A 25,079-nucleotide genomic window follows, 5' to 3' on the forward strand; every position below is an offset into this window, starting at 1 on the left:
GCTTATCTGGATCTGCTAGTGCAGCGCCCCAGAGTTCTGGTCGTTGCAGTACTGTGGATCCGCCACTATGGGGAGCCATGGTGCGTTCGATGGCACTGAAGGAGTTCATCTGACCAGGTATCACAGACACCAATATGTTTCACAGCAGGGCCTCCGGGGGGAGCTAAGGGTGCTATTCATTAGGCCACTCCCCACCATAGTGGGTAAACTGGGGGTCAGGCAGGAAGTTAGAGGAAAAAGCTGACTGGATTGAACGAAGCAACACCTTGTGGCAGAGGGTGTTGTGGAGGAAGAGACAGTAGGGTCTCTGTCAGGGGTGGGATCCTGACAGAGGCTTGGCATTGGAAAGAACGTAACGGGACCGTGCCTGCTCAGCATAGCGGCGGTGCCCAAGAAAGGACTAGAAGCGAGATAGATTGTGCTGAGTGAGAAACGAGATCAAGCAAAAAGGAGAATACCAGTAGGGGTCATGCTGTAGGACCGGAGCAACATCCTACTGAGGCGCATTACCGGTGGCCGGAACGCCGAGGGAGTGGAATAGCATACAGCTTCAAGCCATACTCCAAACAGCGGCAGGGCAGTCAGTTTAAGGCGGGCTGTCTACCACATATCACCTATGAAGTCTTGGGGGGCAATTGCGGGAGAGGGGCGTCTCTAGGGTCCCGGAAGAACTCCAGGCCTACCTGACAAACGGGTGCTGTTCCAACCTGAATAACAGGGAGGGATGGAATACGAGAAGAACATCAGTGAATCGAGTTGTGAGGGAACTTAAGAAACAGACACGACAGTTGTGGGGTACTTTCTGTGAGCACAGCAGGGAAGGACTACAACACATAGCGCTAAGAAGGAGGGCACTGATTTCAACCTGTGAGGAGAACTCTGGAGGTGCCATCGGACCGACCGGACTTGCGCAGCCTGGTGAACCGTATTCTGGACTGCGGACTGAGAGATCTCCAGTAAAGAGGTAAAGAGACTGCAACCTGGTGTCCTCGTTATTTACCGCGACCTGCACCCCACAACTGCACCGCTACACCACCGTTACTGCACCATCATCATCACTTATTGCACCGGACGTCCCCCACTGACGGACAGGGCCACGGACCGGGTCTAGCCACCGTGACAACCCCAGGACTGAGACCCAGAGGCCCGGCTCCGGGTACCCCTAGGCCCTGCGGCGATGTGGGGGCGCTCCAACTTGGCGTCACGAACAGGATCTACTTAAGCCTGAAGAATCGGGTCATGTGTGCCTAGAGACTGTGATTTATTGGGCTTGGACTGTGCTTTATTGCAAAGACTGTGGATTGTCACTTGCCGCCAAAAGTTCGCGCCAAAACCGCCGCCATTACAGCGCTAAGGAGAGCGCAGGAGAAGAAGAAGGGCGTGGAAGTGGGCGTGAACAAGCTGAAGAGCGCGAAAGACAATGGCCGCCCAGTCTAAATATCTCGGCCCCTTGAGGACGTGTCCGTCAGCAGCCGAGATCCGCCTCCTGATCCTCAATGGTGGGCAGAGACAGAGAAAACGAAACCGCCCACGAAGGAGAGAGCGGGAAAAGGACCAGGAAGAAGAAGTCAGAGACATGGAGGACGCCCTGGCGAGCCACCCGGAGCCGGAGCGTGGGGTCGGAGCCGAGGACTCCCCCAGCTACCCGGAGGGGCACCGCAACCAGGCCTCCACCGCTGATGCTGAATTCCTGCAGGCCGGAGTGGACGAGCTCAGCGACCGACCCCGGCGGACGCAGCTGAGCACCGAGGCCGGGTGGAAGAAGGCCATCATCAGGAGCCTCACCGGACATCTGTCGGCAGCCTCATCTGGTCCGGAGCAGGAAAGAAGTCCCAGCGCTCCGAAGCTGGAAAGCAAGGCGCTGCCGGGAAGGGGTATGCTGCGAGCAGAGATGACAACGCCGCAGCACAAGGTCCCGCAACCAGCGTTCCAGACCCCAGCGGAGACGGAGCAGACCGGCACCGGAGGGACCGCATCTGAAGCAGGTATGAAGGACGACCCTGCCCTGATGACTGACACCACTCCCGTGACTGCTGGTGCCACAGCTGCTGACCCCGTTCCAGTGACTGATCTTGCAGCAGCCGCTACCTCTGCTGCAGCAAATGCCCATACTCAAGCTGCGCAGACCTCCATCGCTGCGCATGATTTAACCATACATGAAAGACGGATTAACGGCGTTTGTCCAGCACTGGGTGTAACCCTGGACCTCACTTTTCCCAGGCCGAGAAGGGTTAAGTGCCAGGTGCAGCCCTGGAAGCCGTCCAACTAAGCCTCGGAAACCTGAAACTGTAAATAGTTAACTGTTTATTTCCTTGCTGTTTTGCTGCTAAAACCCGTCCTGGGTTAACTCTTAAAGGGATCCCTTTGTTTACCCGGGATCCCTATTGCTTTTTATTTTTGCTTTCACTTTCATTTTTGCTTTTTGTTCCACAATGTTATAAAAACTGCTGAATCATGAACAGTGCATGATCCAAACTTTCTTGTAAATAGTTTGCACCTTATTAAAGGCGCTTCCTACTGGTTTTATTTAAAGACTCTTTGCGAAGATACCGTTCTGGAACCTTTGCTGAGCAAAGACTGGTAGGCTGAGAAGACGAGCTACCTCAGAAAGACTTGATTCTCTTTTAAAGGGGATGTACAACAGCGTACTTATGAGAAGATACTGTTTTAGAACAGTAATGCAATGATAATGTTTGAACGAGAAAAGTTGTATGTGTTTTAACTAGTTAAATGTGAAGAAATACTGATGATGATGCTCTGGAAAGAAATGTAACTGTTTTGCATGAAGAAAAGTTATGTGTGTTTAATTTGTTTAAAGTGTGAAACCTAGATAATGTTCTTTAAAAGGAAAGATGCAGAAAGCCCGTAGGGGTAGATTTAGAGTTCTGCTTAGTTGAAAGTAAAGAAAGTAGTAATGAAGGTGAGGATAGAAGGTAAACCCTGAGTCCCCATAGAAAGTTCGTTCGTTACTAAGGACAGAGAGTGAACCCGTAAGGGTTAGAAAGTGAGTCCTAATAGGAGCCAAATAGAGCTGGCTCAATGTTCTCTAATTGAAAGGAATGTTATGTCTATACCATGTATAGTAGCGAAAGGCAGTAGGCCCTGGCTGAACGGGGCGGTCCTGTAATAGAAAGGAGAGGCAGTAGGTCTGGTGCCGTTAGGACAGGCGGTCCTGCAGGTTCAAAGTAGGAGAATGCAAAGTTAAAATACCTTATAATGTGATTATAGGAAGGTCTTTAGCGGATTAAGAGTGTATATCCTTAAAGGCAAAGTTAAATTATTGGTCAATAATGTTTGCACCTAGTAGAATACCCGGTTGGGTAATGAGAGTTAATTGTAGCCTGTTGCTATGATATTTAATTATGTTTGTAACGTTAAAGTGTCCTCACCTCCCATAAAGGGAAGCTTGTTCAAGTATGCTTATTGTTTTGCACTCAACAAAATTGTATGTCTTTTTGCTAACCTGTATTGTTGTTTTCTTCCCAGTCCCGGAGTACTGTGTTTAACCAGGGGGGAGTGCAGCGCCCCAGAGTTCTGGTCGTTGCAGTACTGTGGATCCGCCACTATGGGGAGCCATGGTGCGTTCGATGGCACTGAAGGAGTTCATCTGACCAGGTATCACAGACACCAATATGTTTCACAGCAGGGCCTCCGGGGGGAGCTAAGGGTGCTATTCATTAGGCCACTCCCCACCATAGTGGGTAAACTGGGGGTCAGGCAGGAAGTTAGAGGAAAAAGCTGACTGGATTGAACGAAGCAACACCTTGTGGCAGAGGGTGTTGTGGAGGAAGAGACAGTAGGGTCTCTGTCAGGGGTGGGATCCTGACAGAGGCTTGGCATTGGAAAGAACGTAACGGGACCGTGCCTGCTCAGCATAGCGGCGGTGCCCAAGAAAGGACTAGAAGCGAGATAGATTGTGCTGAGTGAGAAACGAGATCAAGCAAAAAGGAGAATACCAGTAGGGGTCATGCTGTAGGACCGGAGCAACATCCTACTGAGGCGCATTACCGGTGGCCGGAACGCCGAGGGAGTGGAATAGCATACAGCTTCAAGCCATACTCCAAACAGCGGCAGGGCAGTCAGTTTAAGGCGGGCTGTCTACCACATATCACCTATGAAGTCTTGGGGGGCAATTGCGGGAGAGGGGCGTCTCTAGGGTCCCGGAAGAACTCCAGGCCTACCTGACAAACGGGTGCCGTTCCAACCTGAATAACAGGGAGGGATGGAATACGAGAAGAACATCAGTGAATCGAGTTGTGAGGGAACTTAAGAAACAGACACGACAGTTGTGGGGTACTTTCCGTGAGCACAGCAGGGAAGGACTACAACACATAGCGCTAAGAAGGAGGGCACTGATTTCCACCTGTGAGGAGAACTCTGGAGGTGCCATCGGACCGACCGGACTTGCGCAGCCTGGTGAACCGTATTCTGGACTGCGGACTGAGAGATCTCCAGTAAAGAGGTAAAGAGACTGCAACCTGGTGTTCTCGTTATTTACCGCGACCTGCACCCCACAACTGCACCGCTACACCACCGTTACTGCACCATCATCATCACTTATTGCACCGGACGTCCCCCACTGACGGACAGGGCCACGGACCGGGTCTAGCCACCGTGACAACCCCAGGACTGAGACCCAGAGGCCCGGCTCCGGGTACCCCTAGGCCCTGCGGCGGTGTGGGGGCGCTCCACTAGCACCCCGTATAGCTGCTTCACTGGGCTGACATCCAACAATCATGTGATCGCCAGCCAGGTCTTATAGAAGTATCGAGACTGCCATGCTGAAGATTTTCTTCATTGGATATCGCTCTTTGAGAGCTACAGTATGCACCCAGCAAATAGAGAAGACAGAAGTGTTAATAAACTGCTTCTGTCTTCACACCAGGGTCCCTCAATATTTCTGACAGCTGGAAACCTGAACTGCCCATGCTAGATTGCATGAGGAGGAGCTTAAGATTCACAGTGCTTAGTAGTGATGATGAGCGAATATACTCGTTACTCGAGATTTCTCGAGCATGCTCGGGGGTCCTCCGAGTATTTTTTAGTCCTCGGAGATTTAGTTTTTGTTGCCGCAGCTGAATGATTTACATCTGTTAGCCAGCTTGATTACATGTGGGGATTCCATAGCAACCAGGCAACCTCCACATGTACTTATGCTGGCTAACAGATGTAAATCATTTAGCTGCGGCAATAAAAACTAAATCTCCGAGCACTAAAAAATACTCGGTGGACCCCCAAGCATGCTCGAGAAATATCGAGTAACGAGTATATTCACTCATCACTAGTGCTTAGTCATTATCAGGTTAACTCCTTTCTGACATTGGGCATAATAATATGCTGATGTCGGACACCCTCCCTCCCTCAGCGCCGGAGCACACATCTTTTCCGTCACATGTCAGCTGTTTTGAACAGCTGACATGTGCCGCTAAGGCTGGTTTCACATTTGCGGACGAGGGCTTTGCAGAGGACTGCCTAATTCCTCCGTTAAGCCCCACCCACTGCAGCACCTCTTCCTTCAGCTCCGCCTATGTTGGCATGCCTCCTGAGTACCTATCTTTAACATTGGGTACGCAGGCTATGCGGATGTATGCGGATGCCACCGCTTGCATCGTTTTGCGACCTGCATCAAACGCAACATGTTGCATTTTGTTGCGGTCGGCGCAGCGTCAAAACGACGCATGCGGAGGCATCCGCATACATCCGCATGGCCTGCGTACCCAATGTTAAAGATAGGTCTCCAGCAGACGTCTATGTTTGTCACTGCCGGATTGCTATGAGCGCCGCATGGTGGTCAGCGCTCATAGCAAGTCAGCAATTCTGCTACATACAGGCGGTCTGATCCTCGCCTGTATGTAGCAAAGCTGAAAGGATTATGGCAGCTTCTAGTCTCCCATGGAAACTATTGAAGCATGCCAAAAGTTTTCAAAAACATAAAAAATAAAAAATATATAAAAATTCAAATCACTCCCATTTTGTCCCATTCAAAATAAAATAAAAAAGATCAAACATACACATATTTGGTATCGAATCAGAATCGCCCGGTCTATCAATATAAAAAAATTATTAACCCGATCGCTAAACGGTGTAATGAGAAAAAAAATGTCAAAATGCCAGAATTATGTTTTTTTGATCACCGCAACATTGCATTAAAATGCAATAGCGGGCGAGCAAAAGATCGTATCTTGAAACACTAAACAAGAAAAAGGATATGCATACTACTGGGATCAACCAGAAAATAATTTTATTAATGCAAAAAACACACAAAGCAAGGTAGAACATACACTTAAAAACATTTAAAATCCAAAAAACAAACACATGGTCCATACACTATGTGTAAAACCCCCAGCAGGTGGAACCCAAATGCCACCAGCACCCAATAAATTACAATATATCAAACAAATGGCATTTATATATACACATCCAATCAAAGACCACCCATCTGCTATCGGCTATACCCTACCTATATCCTGCAAATGGAACACTCAATAGTGTAAGGAATCGGACACAAATTTCATATCCTAGGCATAGTTACCAAAGTCGTGCCCCACCAAGGCACCAGGTAGAGATGCAGCAGTAAAGACGCGTATCGACGCTATGTAAATGTCTTCATCAGGGGAGATATCTCCCCTGATGAAGACGTTTACATAGCGTCGATACGCGTGGGGTTTTCACGCCCCCCAGCACGAGCACCTTTATTAGCATCTTTACTGCTGCATCTCTACCTGGCGCCTATCTTTGTGAGTTTTACTGTTAGGATCCTGGACCTTAGTATTTGTTTTGCTCCCAGGTTTGGGGGTCACGCCTATTAACTACTTCATGGCACATGCCTTGGTGGGGCACGACTTTGGTAACTATGCCTAGGATATGAAATTTGTGTCCGATTCCTTACACTATTGAGTGTTCCATTTGCAGGATATAGGTAGGGTATAGCCGATAGCAGATGGGTGGTCTTTGATTGGATGTGTATATATAAATGCCATTTGTTTGATATATTGTAATTTATTGGGTGCTGGTGGCATTTGGGTTCCACCTGCTGGGGGTTTTACACATAGTGTATGGACCATGTGTTTGTTTTTTGGATTTTAAATGTTTTTAAGTGTATGTTCTACCTTGCTTTGTGTGTTTTTTGCATTAATAAAATTATTTTCTGGTTGATCCCAGTAGTATGCATATCCTTTTTCTTGTTTAGTGTTTCATGGTTCTTATATATGCATATGGTTGATCCCGGATTTTTTGATTTTTTCATTTATTGTGGTGCCCGCTACTTCTCTTCTTGTGTACAAAAGATCGTATCTGCACTAAAATGGTATCTTTAAAAACGTCAGCTCGGTGCGAAAAAAATAAGCCCTCACCCAACCCAAGATCACGAAATATTGAGATGCTACAGATATCGGAAAATGGCGCTTTTTTTAAAACAAAATTTGTAATTTTTTTCACCACTTAGATAAAAAAGAACCTAGGCATGTTTGGTGTCTATGAATTTGTAATGACCTTGTAAGTGATGTCACCGGCGCCTTCGTGTAGCTGAGGCCCCAGATCCCACCCCGCAGTGTGTTATGATGTATTCACACTGCAGGGCTGGGAATCTGGTGCCTGTGCAGTGTAGCGGGTCACCGTGCTCTATTGCAGATAGTGCCGAAGTCTCGTGAGCACGGTGACCCGTGATCTGGGGCCTCACGAAGGCGCTGGTGACGTCACGACAGATAGGAGGCGGCGCTTGAGTCAGGGAGAAATCATACGTCCCTGCCTCAATAGAGGTATGGGGCCAAATTTATAACACTGATTATTTCAGCATTCTTCATTCCTAGGGATAATATACATAAGAGCCACCTTCACAGAATGCAGCCTTAATGCTGCTGAAGTTGCCACTTTTACTTAAAAACAGGTTCCCTTTAAAGGGGAGGTCCAATACCTATAAAGCTTGTTATACTTACCTATATTTCAGCCCTAAACATTTTTGTAATTATCTTTATTATTAAATTCCCTATATTTTTCCCTACCCTGTTATTTCCTATATTCTGATGAATAAAGGATAACAATGTTTGAATTTTTGACTTTCAGGCACCATATCTCACCATCCACTACTGCTTGATTAGAACATAAGACTGCTATCATTTTATAGACAATCATCTTGGTGATCTCATACATAATTTTGACTTGCAACTATTTAGTATATGATTAATTATGCATATTCTTGTCATGTTACTTGGCATTGTTACTGTTTTACTCCTGGTGGTGGAAAAATATTTTTCTTCCTGAATCCTACAAATTACAACCTGTTCTCACATTCCCCAATAGCTCAGTGTGTTATTAGGTTGATTCCCAAGCGAAAGGTCACTGGTTTGAATCGAGGAGCAGCCATGAAGAAAATTTCCCAAGAAAAGAGTGCTGCTTAATCCATCTCATTGATAGCAGTCTCTTAGCCACGAAAATTGACAAATAGTATCATGTGAGTGCAATGTGTCATGGTCCAGTCCGGAGTTTACTTTCTTCTTTCCTCTCTTGAGACTGGTCATGCAGGGGTTAATCTTCTCAGCCTCGTTCTGGAGCTAGCTGGGCTATTTCAGTCCGTCACAGCCTGCTGACCGGTGTTAGTGATAGTTCTTGCTTCCTGGCTTGAGCCCCTGACCTGTATTAGTGATCCGTGTGCCTCTGACTGCCTGTACCTGTGTATGACTCGATCTGATCTCTGGACTTTGCCCTTGTTTTCCGTTTCTGATACCACGCTCCCCGACTGGCTTCGACTCTGGTTTGTACCCCGACTTCGTCTTACGTCTCACGTTTTGGTTACTACATTCCTGGTAGGCTCTGACTTCTTGCTTGTCCCTGACTATTCTTCTGACTGCCCCGTGTACTGTGCTGACCTCTCTGTCTATGACCTTGGCTTGTCTAACTACTCTTTCGTTACCTGTGGCACCTGTGCTGCTATTTCAGTGTTGCTATGCTGTGTGTACAACCTCTCTTCCCTCACCAGCACCCCCTGGTGGAGGTTGCACTATACTGCACTGCAGCAGCACATTACACCATAACAGTTGGAACTCTATCTATTCAAAAGACAAGAGGTGGACGTCCAGGCAAAATATTGTAGTCCACAAGTTGACTTATGACAAGATCCATCAGTTCTAGCGAGACAAACAGGGAAGTGGAGGTGACTGGTATGTTTTGTAATAGTGAGATCACAGACGTTTATGTAAACACTGTGCAACGCACGTTGCACAAGTCTGGAATGGTGGTGTGAAAAAAAGGTGAAGAAGCTTTGACTTCAATATCTTCAGAGGAAGTGTCAGCTCGAGTTTGCAAAAGACTACAAAAAGTGGACAGTAGAAGATTGAAAATGGGTGATTTGGAGTGATGAGACAAAATCAGTAGACTAGGCTCTAAACGGTGCAAACAGATCTGGAGGAAGCAAGGGAAAAATGGGCTAATGTATCAAGAAATTTAAAGATCTGTCAAGCTCAGTGGAGGAAGCCTGATGATCTTGGGTTGTTTCACAGCCAAAGGCATTGGATACTTGACCAGGAGCATTGGTGGGCTATATATGAGTATCCTACAAGACGTGTTACTTCATACACTCGAGTACTATGGGTATAAAAAGGACGATGTGAAGAATATGGATATATCATTTCATGTCAATCACTTGTATGTTTTGTGGCATGGGATTATAAAACACCCTTCAGTGCGCAGCTATCTCAGCAATGGGGGCCAGCCTCCAAAGGCTGTGACAGATCTCACACCTTGAGTCAGCTCACAGCAGGACAAAGGCTGGCTTGCAATATAGAGTCATGCTGCAGAACATTCTAAAAACATAATTCCATAAGGAGTTATGGAGATACTATGCATCCTAGCCATACATCGTGTATATTTTTGAGATCCCATGGCAAACGCCCATCTGGGTCTCAACCTGTTCTAGCACCCAGGGGTTTGGAGATACATAGAACAGCCAGAAGAAACTAGATAGAAAAGCTGTGTTTAGTCTTAATGTGTAGCAGGGGCCGAGTCGAATATGATGGCGTCAAAACCGCCTCCCTAGGACAGTCCATTAAAGAGTTATGACTCATCTTAGGTTTTGGAGTTTTTAACTGCCAGAGGCATGGAGAGGGGATTTATGTTCTGCCCAGAGGGCAGGAGGGGAGTGACCCAAAGAAGTTAAATGCTCATGTAAAGCGTAGCCTATTGCTTTTTCTCTGAGGAGGTAGCATCAACATAACTTGGGGGAGAAGTCAAGGAACAGAGGGGATCACAAGCCTCCCATGTGGCAGCCCAAAGCCAGGCCTTTCATCTACTGGTAACTGACCCATATATTCTGCTTATATCTTTTGTCCTACCACTATCTGTATTTGCATATCTGACCACTGTATATGTGTAACCATCGAGTATATAGTGTATTGTCTAGTGTGCCCTTAAGGCAATTAAATATGTAATTTAACCTTTTATCTCGATCAACGAATCCATACGTATATTTCTCTGCTTAACTTTCATGCTACCGGGGCTGGTTTCTGGCCCGATATAATTCCATTAATGGACCGAGCTTATATCTAACGAGGAACTGGTAGCAGTCTTACTGGGCTGGCAGTGCTCTGTTTCACTGGTGCTAGTTAAAGGGGCCTCTCAGCCTGTCAGGGTTGTGAGCGAGTGTGGTGCAATGTCAGTGATTGCGTGGGCCACATCCTCTCATCTGTGCAAAACTGTACCAAGCTGATCTTTTTTGCCTTCAAGGGATGCGGAACGTCACATTGGTGAAAGTGGCGAGACCGCATTACGTGATCCGTCTGATGCAATAGTGACATTCGGCGGGGTGGCGAGGTGCGGGATCATTACAGATGACATAGTGTTCCAGCAGGATTGGCGAAGAAATGGTTCAATGGCAATGAATTAGAGGTGCTAGATTGGCCCCCACAGTCCACAGACCTCAACCCAATTGAACATTTGTAGATAGAGTTGAAGAAAAAGCTGTATACATACCCAAGTGAGTTGACAAGTATGCACCAAAGTGTAGAAGAGACCTGGGATCATATTTCGGTCTAGTCATGCTTCAGTCTGATCTAGAGCTTGCCCAGAAGGATTCCGGCAATGTGGAAAGCCAAAAGTGGATTTAGAAAACACTAAAAAAAATAATACAAATAAAAATTTTGATTTTTAGGAGCAAAACAGTAACAATGTAGTGACATGACAATAATCTGCCTAACTAATGATGTGCAAAAACTTATGTATGAAATAAGAGCCTATAGTGCCCTAGGTAATAACATGGAGGACCGTGAAGACTGAAATCCAATAGAGAGAAAAAAGATCTTCCAAGAGCGAATGAAATAAGAATTAATAATTTTTATTTTAATTACAAATGCACATTAAAAACATAATGACGAAATAAATTGAAGGAGATAGCAACACATGCTGTACAGAAATCACAAAAACACTGCAAGGGAATCAATCATCAATACATGCAGATGTTATTGAATATAAAGTGCATAGAGAAATAGGTAAACACCTGTTGCAAGCAATATTTCATATGCCAGCAGTTGCTATAGATGGGCTTACATACAGTTGTGCTCAAAAGTTTACATACCCCGGCAGAATTTTTGCTTTATTGGCCTTTTTTCAGAGAATATGAATGATAACACCAAAACTTTTTCTCCACTCATGGTTAGTGGTTGGGTGAAGCCATTTATTGTCAAACTACTGTGTTTTCTCTTTTTTAAAATCATAATGACAACCCAAAACATCCAAATGACCCTCATCAAAAGTTCACATTCACTGGTGATTTTGGCCTAATAACATGCACAGAACTTGACACAAATGGGTTTGAATGGCTACTAAAGGTAACATCCTCACCTGTGACCTGTTTGCTTGTAATCAGTGTGCGCAAAAAAGCTGAGTGAGTTTCTTGGATCCAGACAGACTCTTGCATCTTTCATCCAGCCACCAAAGTATCTGGATTGTGAGTCATGGGGAAAGCAAAAGAATTGTCAACGATCCAAAACACAAGGCCAAATCAACCTGTCATTGGCTACAGCAAAACAAAGTGAAGGTTCTGGAGTGGCCAACTCAGTCTCCTGACCTCTATATGATTGAGCCACCCTGGGGAGATCTGAAGCATGCAGCTCATGCTAGACAACCCAGAAATTTACAGAAACTGGAGGCTTTTTGCCAAGAAGAGTGGGCAGCTTTATCATCTGAGAAAATAAAGAACCTCATCCACAACTACCACAAAAAACTTCAAGCTGTCAGTGATGTTAGAGAGGGCAATACACGGTATTAAGAAATGGGGTATGTGAACTTTTGATCAGGGTCATTTTTGTGTTTAGGGTTGTCATTATGATTTATAAAGAGAAAACACAGTAGTTTGACAATAAATTGCTTCACCCAACCACTAACCATGAGTAGAGAAAAAGTTTTGGTGTTATCATTCATATTCTCTGAAAAAAGGCCAATAAAGCAAAAATTCTGCCAGGGTATGTAAACTTTTGAGCACAACTGTATATCTGTATACCATCCCAGACATCTCAGGGAGCAATATAATGCATAAGGTACAAAAACAGTATTTCAAAAGTGCTGGGTGCTTGAGATGCAGAGATAATGCAAAGTGATGCTGGAAGACACCCCAAACTAGTGCTGCAGATCAGAAAGGACGTATATCAGGAGTAACGCTATAGTGGCATTACTCCAAACCTTAAGTCAACAGACAAGCCAGGGAAAATAGTGCTTACTGGAATGACATTTTTCAGCAATGTTTAGGTCAGGGTTACCTGTGAATATAATTACCCAGAGTTGGACTTGCGACAGTGGACCCCTTTACGCGTGTTTTGGCTGTTCTTTCTCAGAGGGGTTGCACCTTCAGGGTAATTAATGAAGCATCATCATCTGACAGAGGAGTTGTATCATAAACACACATACCGTAGCTGTCCAAGAAAGGCTTGGATGGAAGAAGAAATATATATTCTTTAAGATTTAGTTCTTCTCCTGTCACAACCCTTCTCTGGTAGCTCACTGGTATGTGTGCTTTCGAAACAGCTCCTCTGTCAATTGAGACACAGGTCTTGGGAGCTTTGTTTGCTCATACTGCAGTCCATCGTAACACGTAAGTATAATGGGCTGGCATTTAAATTAAATGACGGGGTCCATTTTATTATATTCTTGGAGAACCCTGTTAAAGCTCATAAGGAATTTACATCCAAAATTTTATAGGGAACATGCATACATTTTTTGTTTATCCAGTGAATAACCTTTATTTTCTGAAACTATAGTAACTTTAGAAAATCTATGTCTTAGTCTTCTTCGGAAGGTTAGACCATCCTGTACTATTTTATTCCTAGATGCAGCTGAGAAAATGTCTTCTGGTTCACACAGAGACATGTCAATGTGTTCTACATTATTTACTTTCTATACCATAAACATATCCAAGCCCTGACTGTGAACCCAACAAAGACAGCTGAGATTTCCCAAAATATTAAAAAGGCAATGCGAGTGTGAGGATGGAAAACGTCACCCTCGTTTCTTCTTCCTTTCTGTCATGTAACCACGTAAGTTGTTATACAAATACATTTCATCACAAGAAATACAGCGTCTGTGTAGTCTTACAGGACATATGGTAGCAATTACTTTGCTGCTGTAAATATTTTATGTAAACTTGGCCTAAAACACAGTGGGGGGGACATGCTTAGTTTACCAGACAATCACCGCACCAACATCACTACAGGTCTAATAAAAGAAGGATAGAGAGCCAACGGAAGTATAGACAGGAAACGAAGAACCGGTGAGTCATGTCACTTGGATACATGGTTCACAATGTCTTACAACACACATTTTAACCATAATGTTGAAGGTGGAAGATCTGTCGTGGGAATTTAAATGCATTTGTGACCTCAGTGGATTTTTTTTTAGTTTGCATGTTTGAAACATTTGGAAACATTCTAGAAACATATTCTAGAATTGTCAGTGACAAGATCCTAAATATTTACGGTCATACCCTGAATTGGTCATGAAAACTATTGCAACTTTTTTGTAATTACCATAAGTGCATAGTAATGGGATCTTAATATCTGATTTTTATTTAAAAAACCCCCCAAAAACATTAAACACAGAAAATGCAAAGAAAATGAAGAAAAGAAAACAAATGAAAAGAAAACAAAAGATGCTTTATCTTTTAATTATCCACCATTTTTAGTCCTGATTAATGTCATATGATAATTAGCAGTACAGCGACCCACTTTCATCAGATAGAACATTTCCATCTGAGTCACTGTAGCTTTTAAGAAAGGATTGTCAAAGGGAACCTGTCATAAGGTTTTTACTAACTCATCTGAGAGCAGCATAATTTAGAGGCAAAGACCTTGATTCCAGCGATGTGTCAGTTACTGGGTTACTTGCTGTCATTTCCTTAAAATCACTGTTTTATCTGCTGCAGATCTAGTAGTCCTCTGAATGTTGAGTTCTGCATAACTCCGCCCCCACCACTGATTGGCAGTTTTTGTCCATGCACAGTGTACACAGAGAGCTGCCAATCAGTGGTGGGGCGGAGTTATGCAGAGCTCATAAACATGGAGGACTGTCAGGACTCTGAACATTTTTTACCTTTTGTGCATTACTGCCCTTTTTCAAGATGGCGCCTTTGGTCTCATGTGCACTGTGTCTCCTGCTATAAAACTCCACCCCAGCCTTCAGTCTGTGCTAGAGTATTCTGCCTTGCATCCAGCTCCTGACCTCTGATTACTCCCTGGCTATACACCTGCTCCTGTGAACCTGTGTGGTGATCCTGCTACTCTGCTCTGAGTTCCTGCTGCATACACAAGTTTCCAGTAATCCTCCTTCATCTGCTGTTCATGTTTACTTCCATCTGCATTTGCTGGTCATGTAAGCTGTTGCTGCTTTGCAATAACCTGAGACTATTAACCAGGCCTCCCTGGTTGAGCTAAGATATGATTTGAACTGCCTAATAAGCTTATCTATCTGTGCCTGGACTAAGACAAGTATTTATTCGTGTCAAGTATCCTCAAGAATAACTGTGCTTCATAGACTTTCTGCTTCATTGGATTTTCCTCCGAAGTTTCCTATAGACTGCTAAGCTGCGTTTATTATTTGCACCAAGTGTTGTGGACTTGAGTTTCTCTCTGCACCTGTTTGAATCACCGTGTGATAATATAGACTTTACCACTTATAAAACTGTGTCCTGTAGTTGTCTTGTTCCACGCAAAGAGTCTCCTGAGTTATCCCCTATAATTATTACAGGATACTCTAGCCTAAAAAAAAAAAAGAGACTGCTGGAACAATGACTGCGATAAGACAGAATCTGGAGGTTCTGAAGGAATCCCTGACCACAGCTCAAGAACGTTATAAGAGATCGGCTGATAGATTCCGTAAACCTGCACCCATGTTCAAGGTAGGAGATTCCGTGTGGTTAGCAACTAAGAATCTGAAGTTAAACGTTCCTTCACAAAAACTTGGACAGAAATTCATTGGCCCTTTCAAGATCAACGGTATTGTGAGCTCTGTGGCCTGCCGGCTGAAGCTGCCTAGGACAATGAAGGTACACCCAGTTTTTCATGTATCTTTACTAAAGCCTGTATCTCCTAATACCTTCCAGGGACGTGTTGTGCCACCTCCGCAGCCTGTGGTGATTCATGGGCAAGAACAATTCGTGGTGGAGGAAATTACTGATTCCAGGATTCGCAGGAATCGGCTCCAATATCTGATAAGATGGCAGGGATATCCCCTTTAAGATCTCTTTCAGATGAACTTATCATTATATGTCAGTTATACAGTTGTGCTTTTTTTTATCTATTATTTTTCCAGGTTACACAAAAATATTGTCTGCTGCGATTTGTAATCTTTTGACAAAACAGATGAAAAACAGATCCGTTTTTTTTAACACATTGAGGTCTATGGAAGATGGATGCAAACGAAATATGTCAGCATCTATTTTTACAAGCTTTTTTTATCCCCAGAAAATAACAATATCTCTTGATACATCCCTCCTTTCATTCAAAGATAAAATGGATCCATTAAAGAAAAATGCAAATGGGTGCATTGACTGTTTTACAAAACTGGATAATTATTGCTTTAAAATTCATGCATTTGCATCAGTTTTACAAGATATCTGATGTTTTTATTTTACAAATGTGTAGCTATTAAAGACTACAAAAACTATGTTCATTAGACCCATCAGGGCCTACATCCGAACCACCTCACAAAATGGGATTCAGGTGTATGCGTCAACGTGGCCATTTGACTATAGCAGTGCCAACGTAATCAATGTGTGCTCCGTCGTACATGATTATTGGTCTTATGTGTGTGCCTACTGCAGTCTACTACACCTGGGTGTCCAGCCTCCAGTAAGGCGTATACACTTGAAGATGATGCATGACAAACCACACGTTCGCCCTGCCAGCACCATTATTGTCAAATGGCCCCATTGGTGCATACCCCTGAATCCCATTTTGCATGGGCAGTCCAGACTTACGTAAGCCCTGACGGGACAAACAAACATGAGACAAATCGCAATGTGAAAGCATCTTTACTGCAGTAACTATTATGTTTCTTTGTTAAAGTTATGGTTCAACAACAACAACAAAAAATCCCCCAAAACATAAATTGGAAATAGAAAGTGAGTTCTAAACCGTACTAATGTAATTAGATGCCCCGATTATTGGAGATCAGCTGCAGTCCAAGGCTTATCAGCTCCACTACTGTGCATGAATTCAATATAGCAGAGTTTCTCCGTAAGACTTGAGCCAGACCCTCTTGTAGGAAACCGAGCACACCCCATTCCAGCTCAGTACGCCCTTGCCCCAGATTGGACAACTGAGAGAAGGAATTGTGACAATAACCTCGGACCATGTGTGCTATCCGGTTTGAAACCACATACCAACACATGAGGACTTTGTAAGCATATTCCATCACATTAGAATAAATTGACCTTGCATTATTCTAGGAAGCTCAGTCACACCTACCCACTAAATCCGCCTTCCATTTATATACATAGTTGTGTATTAAATAGTCACTTCATATGTCAAAAACACTGCCACAATGTCATAGACGAATAGCTAGAGATACAGTATGTCTGTAAGCACGTTGGGAAAAAAACTAAAATATAACTCATCCTCTCTATGTAACCGATTTCTCATATTGGTTGCTTGTTATATTTTGAGTTTTATTTGACATATGGGTCAGGAAGTACTGCTCAAGTGGAGGAGAAGAACCTGTCTGTTACTTACTCACACATCATCAGTGGAAGCCCACTGCTGTCCATTTCTGAACATCTTGCCTGATGATGTGTGAAGATCACAGCTTTTTAATGCCAAGAAGTGGGTGACAGCAATCTAAAAACACATTTCTTTTACTATAGTAGTAAACAAGCATAAACAATAAACCTGCAAAACAAAGCTATGCAACATAAATCCGATACATTCATAGAATGGATTTATATTTTATGGATGATATTATTACATTCCTTCTTTGACCAACAATTACACAACTATACCTTCCAAAGAAAGTGACATATAATAGCAAAGTGCAGAACTTTAAACTAGTCATCATCACTGTTTAAATGGAATCAGCCAGATTTAGCACTATAAAGTAAAGATATGACCATAATGGCGCTACTACACTGATTAAATTGATACCTTTGTTGAAGGAATCTGATCAGTGGTACTTTTTTATTCATGGTCTTAAGTTTTCTTCTGATGACTTCTTTTGTGCATCGGGGTCATCATTGGGTGGGAGGCGCGTGCGCAGTGTGATTCCACATCTTGTCTTCAATAAAATGGTGCCGGAGTCGGCACATGAGCAGATCAAGATCTTGGATCATTGAAAACGTCAATACAAACTTATTGGTGATTCTGTGAAATGTCTTGGATTTTTTTTTTCTGTTTAATCTATATACAGTAAATAAAGTGTACATCACAAAAGTTCTTATTATTCCAAGTCTATAGATAGATCCCTATCTGCATTTTATCACAAATAGCTTATCCCTGTCCCTCTTGGCAGAGGTTCGGCTCCTCATTCATCTGTTTTGTCGGATGTATCGGTGATAGAACTTTTCCTGTGTAAATCTCAGTGGTGAAGCCCTGTGAGATTAAGTAAAGTGGTCTAGATTTTGGCTGTGACCCTCAGGTCTCTCTTTTCCCATTGTGAATTGTACTGGATTTGGACTGCGTTCAGGGAGGTAAATGTTTAGTTTATCCCATCTGTTTTCTAAGCCTTAAATGCCTTCATTATTTTCCTCTGGTATCCATATACATTTTATTTTTTCAGAATGCATTTATTAACATTTGTATTATGTTGCAGGCTTGTTTTTTTCGTCAAATTAATAGTGATTATGTATTTTTTTATTATATTTTAATGTTATGATTTATTCCCAAAAATTTGATTGTATTTTATCCTAAAGTTAACGTCCCACGTTTAGTTCTTGGTGAGTTTTTGATGCTGTATATTGTTGCTGCTCAAAAAACACAGTGTCTTACCGTTCCAAGCGGATGGGATTTATAAAAATCTCATGCCCAGTGTGTTTTTTTTACACAGCGTAAACTGAACTGCAGTGTGTGTTTGAGAGGTGCAACATGTTGTTTTCTCTTGCAAGTACGCTGGTCAGAGTTGTAGCTAGGGGTTCAGCTCGGGGGGGCGAAACTTCCGAGTGGGGCCCTAACCAGGTAACCATTCTTACAGCTATAGTGGCACAGCCTATTCATAGGTATAGGAGAACCTCAACCTTCAGACCAACACCAATATTAACACCATATGTTGGCAATATAGTAGTAGATAAACGTCCTATAGAACATACATGTGATTACATTACGGTTAGAGACAGTGACTTCCAGCTGACATTCTCTCTAAAATAGTCGTTCATTTTTCCCGTCTTTTCCATCTTGTCTTTTTCCATCTTTGACCGACATTAGAACGTCTCCAGCCATGACTCATCTGCAGAGTTTGCAACAAAGACACATTTGACTTTATATTCCCAACCTGCACAAACACCTCATCCTGCTGATACGCCAATGCTGAGCCGCTGCTGCCGTATGTGTCCCTATTACTGCACCTGCTCTGTGGTAAAAAAAACATGGCCACTTTTACTGCCCCACTTAATAATGTCCACCACTGCGCCCATTACAAAGTAAAATGCCTCCTTTGTGCCGTCTAGATGGTAAAACTGAACCCTAGAAAATATTAATACCCTTTGAAAGTGCCCACATTTTGCTCCCTAGAAACTAATAATGCCCCTTTGTGCCCCTTTAACAGTCAAAATATCCTAAGTGCCCCATAACAATAAAAGCCCACATGACATTTAATAATGTCCCCTGAGTCCAACCATGTATAGCTCCCCTCTACATAATATGACTAGCTATTGAACCCGTTCTACGCCCGGGTGGCGAGCATTTATATTGGTATATGGTCTCCATCCTGGTATGTGCTGCTCCCATCTTGCTCTCCCATCCTGTCATGTGCTGCTCCATCCTGTGCCCCCATCCTGTCATGTGCTGCTCCACCGTGTCATGTGCTGCTCCATCCTGCATCCCCATCCTGTCATGTGCTGCTCCACCGTGTCATGTGCTGCTCCATCCTGCGCCCCCATCCTATCATGTGCTGCTCCACCGTGTCATGTGCTGCTCCATCCTGCATCCCCATCCTGTCATGTGCTGCTCCACCGTGTCATGTGCTGCTCCATCCTGCGCCCCCATCCTATCATGTGCTGCTCCACCGTGTCATGTGCTGCTCCATCCTGCATCCCCATCCTGTCATGTGCTGCTCCACCGTGTCATGTGCTGCTCCATCCTGCGCCCCATCCTGTCATGTGCTGCTCCACCGTGTCATGTGCTGCTCCATCCTGCATCCCCATCCTGTCATGTGCTCCCATCCTGCGCCCCCATCCTATCACGTGCTGCTCCATCCTGCGCCCCCATCATTGCGGGCGGCTGTGCTGAGTGCGGGCGGCTGTGCTGAGTGCGGGCGGCTGTGCTGAGTGCGGGCGGCTGTGCTGAGTGCGGGCGGCTGTGCTGAGTGCGGGCGGCTGTGCTGAGTGCGGGCGGCTGTGCTGAGTGCGGGCGGCTGTGCGTGGCGCTGCTGGGTGCGGGCGGCTGTGGGTGGCTGTGCTGGGTGCGGTGGCTGTGCTGGGTGCAGCGGCTGTGTGTGGCTGTGGGCGGCTGTGCTGGGTGCGGCGGCTGTGCTGGGTGCGGCGGCTGTGCGTGGCTGTGCTGGGTGCGGCGGCTGTGGGCGGCTGTGCTGGGTGCAGCGGCTGTGCGTGGCTCTAGGCGGCTGTGCGTGGCTGTGGGCGGCTGTGCGTGGCTGTGCTGGGTGCGGCGGCTGTGGACGGCTGTGCTGGGTGCGGTGGCTGTGCTGGGTGCGGCGGCTGTGCGTGGCTGTGCTGGGTGCGGCGGCTGTGCTGGGTGCGGCGGCTGTGCGTGGCTGTAGGCGGCTGTGCGTGGCTGTGCTGGGTGCAGTGGCTGTGCTGAGTGCGGCGGCTGTGCTGAGTGCGGGCGGCTGTATGTGGCGCGGCTGTGCTGGGTGCGGGCGGCTGTGGGTGGCTGTGCTGGGTGCGGCGGCTGTGGACGGCTGTGCTGGGTGCGGTGGCTGTGCTAGGTGCAGCGGCTGTGGGTGGCTGTGCGTGGCTGTGGGCGGCTGTGCTGGGTGCGGCGGCTGTGGTGGGTGCGGCGGCTGTGCGTGGCTGTGCTGGGTGCGGGCGGCTGTGCTGGGTGCGGTGGCTGTGGACGGCTGTGCTGGGTCCGGTGGCTGTGCTAGGTGCAGCGGCTGTGCGTGGCTGTGGGTGGCTGTGGGCGGCTGTGCTGGGTGCGGCGGCTGTGCGTCGCTGTGCTGGGTGCGGTGGCTGTGGTGGGTGCGGCGGCTGTGCGTGGCTGTGCTGGGTGTGGCGGCTGTGGTCGGCTGTGCTGGGTGCGGTGGCTGTGCTGGGTGCAGCGGCTGTGCGTGGCTGTAGGCGGCTGTGCGTGGCTGTGGGCGGCTGTGCTGGGTGCGGCGGCTGTGCGTGGCTGTAGGCGGCTGTGTGTGGCTGTAGGCGGCTGTGCTGGGTGCGGCGGCTGTGGACGGCTGTGCTGGGTCCGGTGGCTGTGCTAGGTGCAGCGGCTGTGCGTGGCTGTGGGCGGCTGTGCGTCGCTGTGCTGGGTGCGGTGGCTGTGGTGGGTGCGGCGGCTGTGCGTGGCTGTGCTGGGTGCGGCGGCTGTGGACGGCTGTGCTGGGTGCGGTGGCTGTGCTGGGTGCAGCGGCTGTGCGTGGCTGTGGGCGGCTGTGCGTGGCTGTGGGCGGCTGTGCTGGGTGCGGCGGCTGTGCGTGGCTGTGCTGGGTGCGGCGGCTGTGGACGGCTGTGCTGGGTGCAGTGGCTGTGCGTGGCTGTGCTGGGTGCGGCGGCTGTGCTGGGTGCGGTGGCTGTGCTGGGTGCGGTGGCTGTGCGTGGCTGTAGGCGCCTGTGCGTGGCTGTGGGCGGCTGTGCTGGGTGCAGCGGCTGTGCGTGGCTGTAGGCGGCTGTGCTGGGTGCGGCGGCTGTGCGTGGCTGTGTTGGGTGCGGTGGCTGTGGTGGGTGCGGCGGCTGTGGGTGGCTGTGCGTGGCTGTACTGGGTGCGGCGGCTGTGCGTGGCTGTGGGCGGCTGTGCGTGGCTGTGGGCGGCTGTGCGTGGCTGTGCTGGGTGCGGCGGCTGTGGACGGCTGTGCTGAGTGCGGCGGCTGTGCTGGGTGCGGCGGCTGTGGGCGGCTGTGCTGGGTGCGGCGGCTGTGCTGGGTGCGGCGGCTGTGCTGGGTGCGGCGGCTGTGCTGGGTGCGGCGGCTGTGCGTGGCTGTGGGCGGCTGTGCGTGGCTGTGCTGGGTGTGGCGGCTGTGCTCGGTGCGGCGGCTGTGGTGGGTGCGGTGGCTGTGGACGTAAGTGGCGTAAGTAACAAATAGCTGTGGCATGAAGTGCCACAGCCTCATGGCACAGCAATTTGTTACTTGCGGAGGGTGAGTATACTTACCTGTCCCGTTCCACCGACGCCATTCCGGGCCATGAATATCCCCCTGCTCCCGGAATCCGCGCCTGCGCAGTCCGCGCTTTCCGGCGCCATTTTCTTGAAGACACATTGCAGTGTGTCTTCAAGAAAATGGCGCCGGAAAGCGCGGACTGCGCAGGCGCCTTTTCCGGCACCAGGAGGACAGATTTTCTGTGTCCTCCTGGTGCCGGAAAAGGCGCCTGCGCAGTCCGCGCTTTCCGGCGCCATTTTCTTGAAGACACACTGCAATGTGTCTTCAAGAAAATGGCGCCGGAAAGCGCGGACTGCGCAGGCGCCGATTCCGGGAGCAGGGGGATATTCACGGCCCGGAATGGCGTCGGTGGAACGGGACAGGTAAGTGTACTCACCCTCCGCCTCCTGGCTCGTCCCTGCTTCTCTGTTGGAGATCGCAGTGTGCGTTCAGCGCTTACGCATACCGCGATCTCCTGGGAGCGTCGCTCTGTGGGGTCCAGACTGCGCCGGCGCTTGCGCAGTCTATAAAGGCTTCGGACAGAGTGACGCTCCCAGCGTTATATTATAGATGTCTCCATAACTACAGTACCTTATAGACCGTTTAACCCCTTTCTGACCTCGGACGGGATAGCACGTCCGAGGTCAGATACCCCGCTTTGATGCACGGCTCCGGCGGTGAGCCCGCATCAAAGCCGGGACATGTCAGCTGTTTTGTACAGCTGACATGTGCCCGCAATAGCGGCGGGTGAAATCGCGATTCACCCGCCGCTGTTGCAGCGCCCCAGAGTCCTGGTCGTTGCAGTACTGTGGCTCCGCCACTAAGGGGGGCTATGTGTTGTGATTTTGCTTTTTGCTCCCTCTAGTGGTCATTAGTGATTTGACTCTGGAGCTTCTGTCTTTTCCTATATCCTCACCTGGGCCGTTAGTTCAGGGGCGTTGCTATATAAGCTCCCTGGACCTTCAGTTCAATGCCTGGCATCGTTGAAATCAGAGCTAATCTGTTGTGCTCTTGTCCTATGATCCTGGTTCCTGTATTTCAAGCTAAGTCTTCTTCTTTGCTTTTTGCTTTTGTTTTGTTTGGTATTTTTGTCCAGCTTGTTCCAATCTGTATCCTGACCTTTGCTGGAAGCTCTAGGGGGCTGGTGTTCTCCCCCCGGACCGTTAGACGGTTCGGGGGTTCTTGAATCTCCAGCGTGGATTTTTATAGGGTTTTTGTTGACCAGATAAGTTATCTTGCTATATTCTGCTATTAGTAAGCTGGCCTCTCTTTGCTGAACCTGGTTCATTTCTGTGTTTGTCATTTCCTCTTACCTCACCGTTATTATTTGTGGGGGGCTTGTATCTTGCTTTGGGGTCCCTTTCTCTGGAGGCAAGAGAGGTCTTTGTTTTCTTCTCCTAGGGGTAGTTAGATTCTCCGGCTGGCGCGAGTCATCTAGCGATCCGTAGGCATGATCCCCGGCTACTTCTAGTGTTGGCGTTAGGAGTAGCTATTTGGTCAACCCAGTTACCACAGCCCTATGAGCTAGATTTTTGAATCTCGCAGACTTACACGTTCCTCTGAGACCCTGTCCACTGGGGTCATAACAGCTATGGTACGTCTGATGACACTGAAGGAGTTCATCTGACCAGGTATCACATACACCAATACATTTCACAGTCTGGCCTCCAGGGGGAGCTAAGGGTACTATTCATTAGGCCACTCCTCACATACTGGTAAAACTGGGGGTCAGGCAGGAAGTTAGAGAGAAAGCTGACTGGGTTGGAACCAGGCAACACCTTGTGGCAGAGGGTGTTGTCGGGGAAGATTCGGTAGGGTCCCTGTCAGGTTTGGGACCCTGACAGAGGCCTGGCAAACAGGGAGAACGTCACGGGACCGTGCCTGCTCAGCATAGCGGCGGTGCCCTAAGAAAGGATCAGAAGCGAGATATATTGTGCTGAGTGAGAAACGAGATCAAAGCAAGAAGGAGAATACCAGTAGGAGTCGTGCTGTAAGACCGAGGCAACATCCTACTGAGGCGCACAGCCGGCGGCCGGAACGCCGAGGAAGTATTTCTATATCTAGCTCCAAGCAATACTTCAAACCAACGGCAGGACAGTCAGTCATAGGCGGGCTGTCTCACATATATCACCTATGAAGACATGGGGGCACACTAGGAGAGGGGCGACTCTAGAGTCCCGGAAGAGCTCCGAGCCTACTCGTCATACGGGTGCCGTCCCAACCATAACACCGGGAGGGACGGAGGAGAAGAAGAAGAACATCATCCGAACGAGTTGTGAGGGAACACGAGAAACAGACACAACAGTTGTGGGGACTATCCCGTAAGCACAGCAGGGGAGGACCACAACACATAGCGCTAGCAGGAAGGCACAGATTTCCACCTGCAAAGAGAACTCTGGAGGTGCCATTGGACCGGCCGGACTTGCGCAGCCTGGTGAACCTTATTCCGGACTGAGGACCCAGAGACCTTCAGTAAAGAGGTAAAGAGACTGCAACCTGGTGTCCTCGTTATTTACTGCACCGCACTACCACCACCATCCACATCTATTACTGTACGCCCCTCAGCAGGGTCACGGACCGGGCCTAGCCACCGTGACAACCCCAGAGCAGAGACTCAGAGGCCCGGTACCGGGTACCCCTCGGCCCTGCGGCAGTGGGGGCGCTACACTATTAACTAATTAAATGCCGCTGTCAAACGCTGACAGCGGCATTTAACCGGCGCTTCCGGCCATGGGGTCGGAAATGAGCGCATTGCCGACCCCCGTCACATGATCGGGGGTCAGCGATGCGTCAGGATAGTAACCATAGAGGTCCTTGAGACCTCTATGGTTACTGATACCGGCCTGCTGTGAGCACCACCCTGTGGTCGGCGCTCATAGCACACCTGCATTTCTGCTGCATAGCAGCGATCTGATGATCGCTGCTATGTAGCAGAGCCGATCGAGTGGTGCCAGCTTCTATTGGAAGGCTATTGAAGCATGGCAAAAGTAAAAAAATAAAAATAAAAAAAGTGAAAAAAATTAAAAAATATAAAAGTTTAAATCACCCCCCTTTCGCCCCATTCAAAATAAATCAATTAAAAAATCAAACCTACACATATTTGGTATCGCCGCGTTCAGAATCGCCCAATCTATCAATAAAAAAAGCATTAA

General features: G+C 47.4%; 1 protein-coding gene across 1 annotated transcript in view; it reads left to right on the forward strand.

Annotated features, from left to right (window-relative positions):
- Positions 1–25,079, forward strand: part of STARD13 (StAR related lipid transfer domain containing 13) — a 530,489-nt gene that overhangs the window by 101,911 nt on the left and 403,499 nt on the right. The gene's annotated exons all lie outside the window — the stretch shown is intronic.

This window comes from Ranitomeya variabilis, chromosome 3 (genome assembly GCF_051348905.1).
Source record: "Ranitomeya variabilis isolate aRanVar5 chromosome 3, aRanVar5.hap1, whole genome shotgun sequence".
NCBI classification, from domain to species: domain Eukaryota; kingdom Metazoa; phylum Chordata; class Amphibia; order Anura; family Dendrobatidae; genus Ranitomeya; species Ranitomeya variabilis.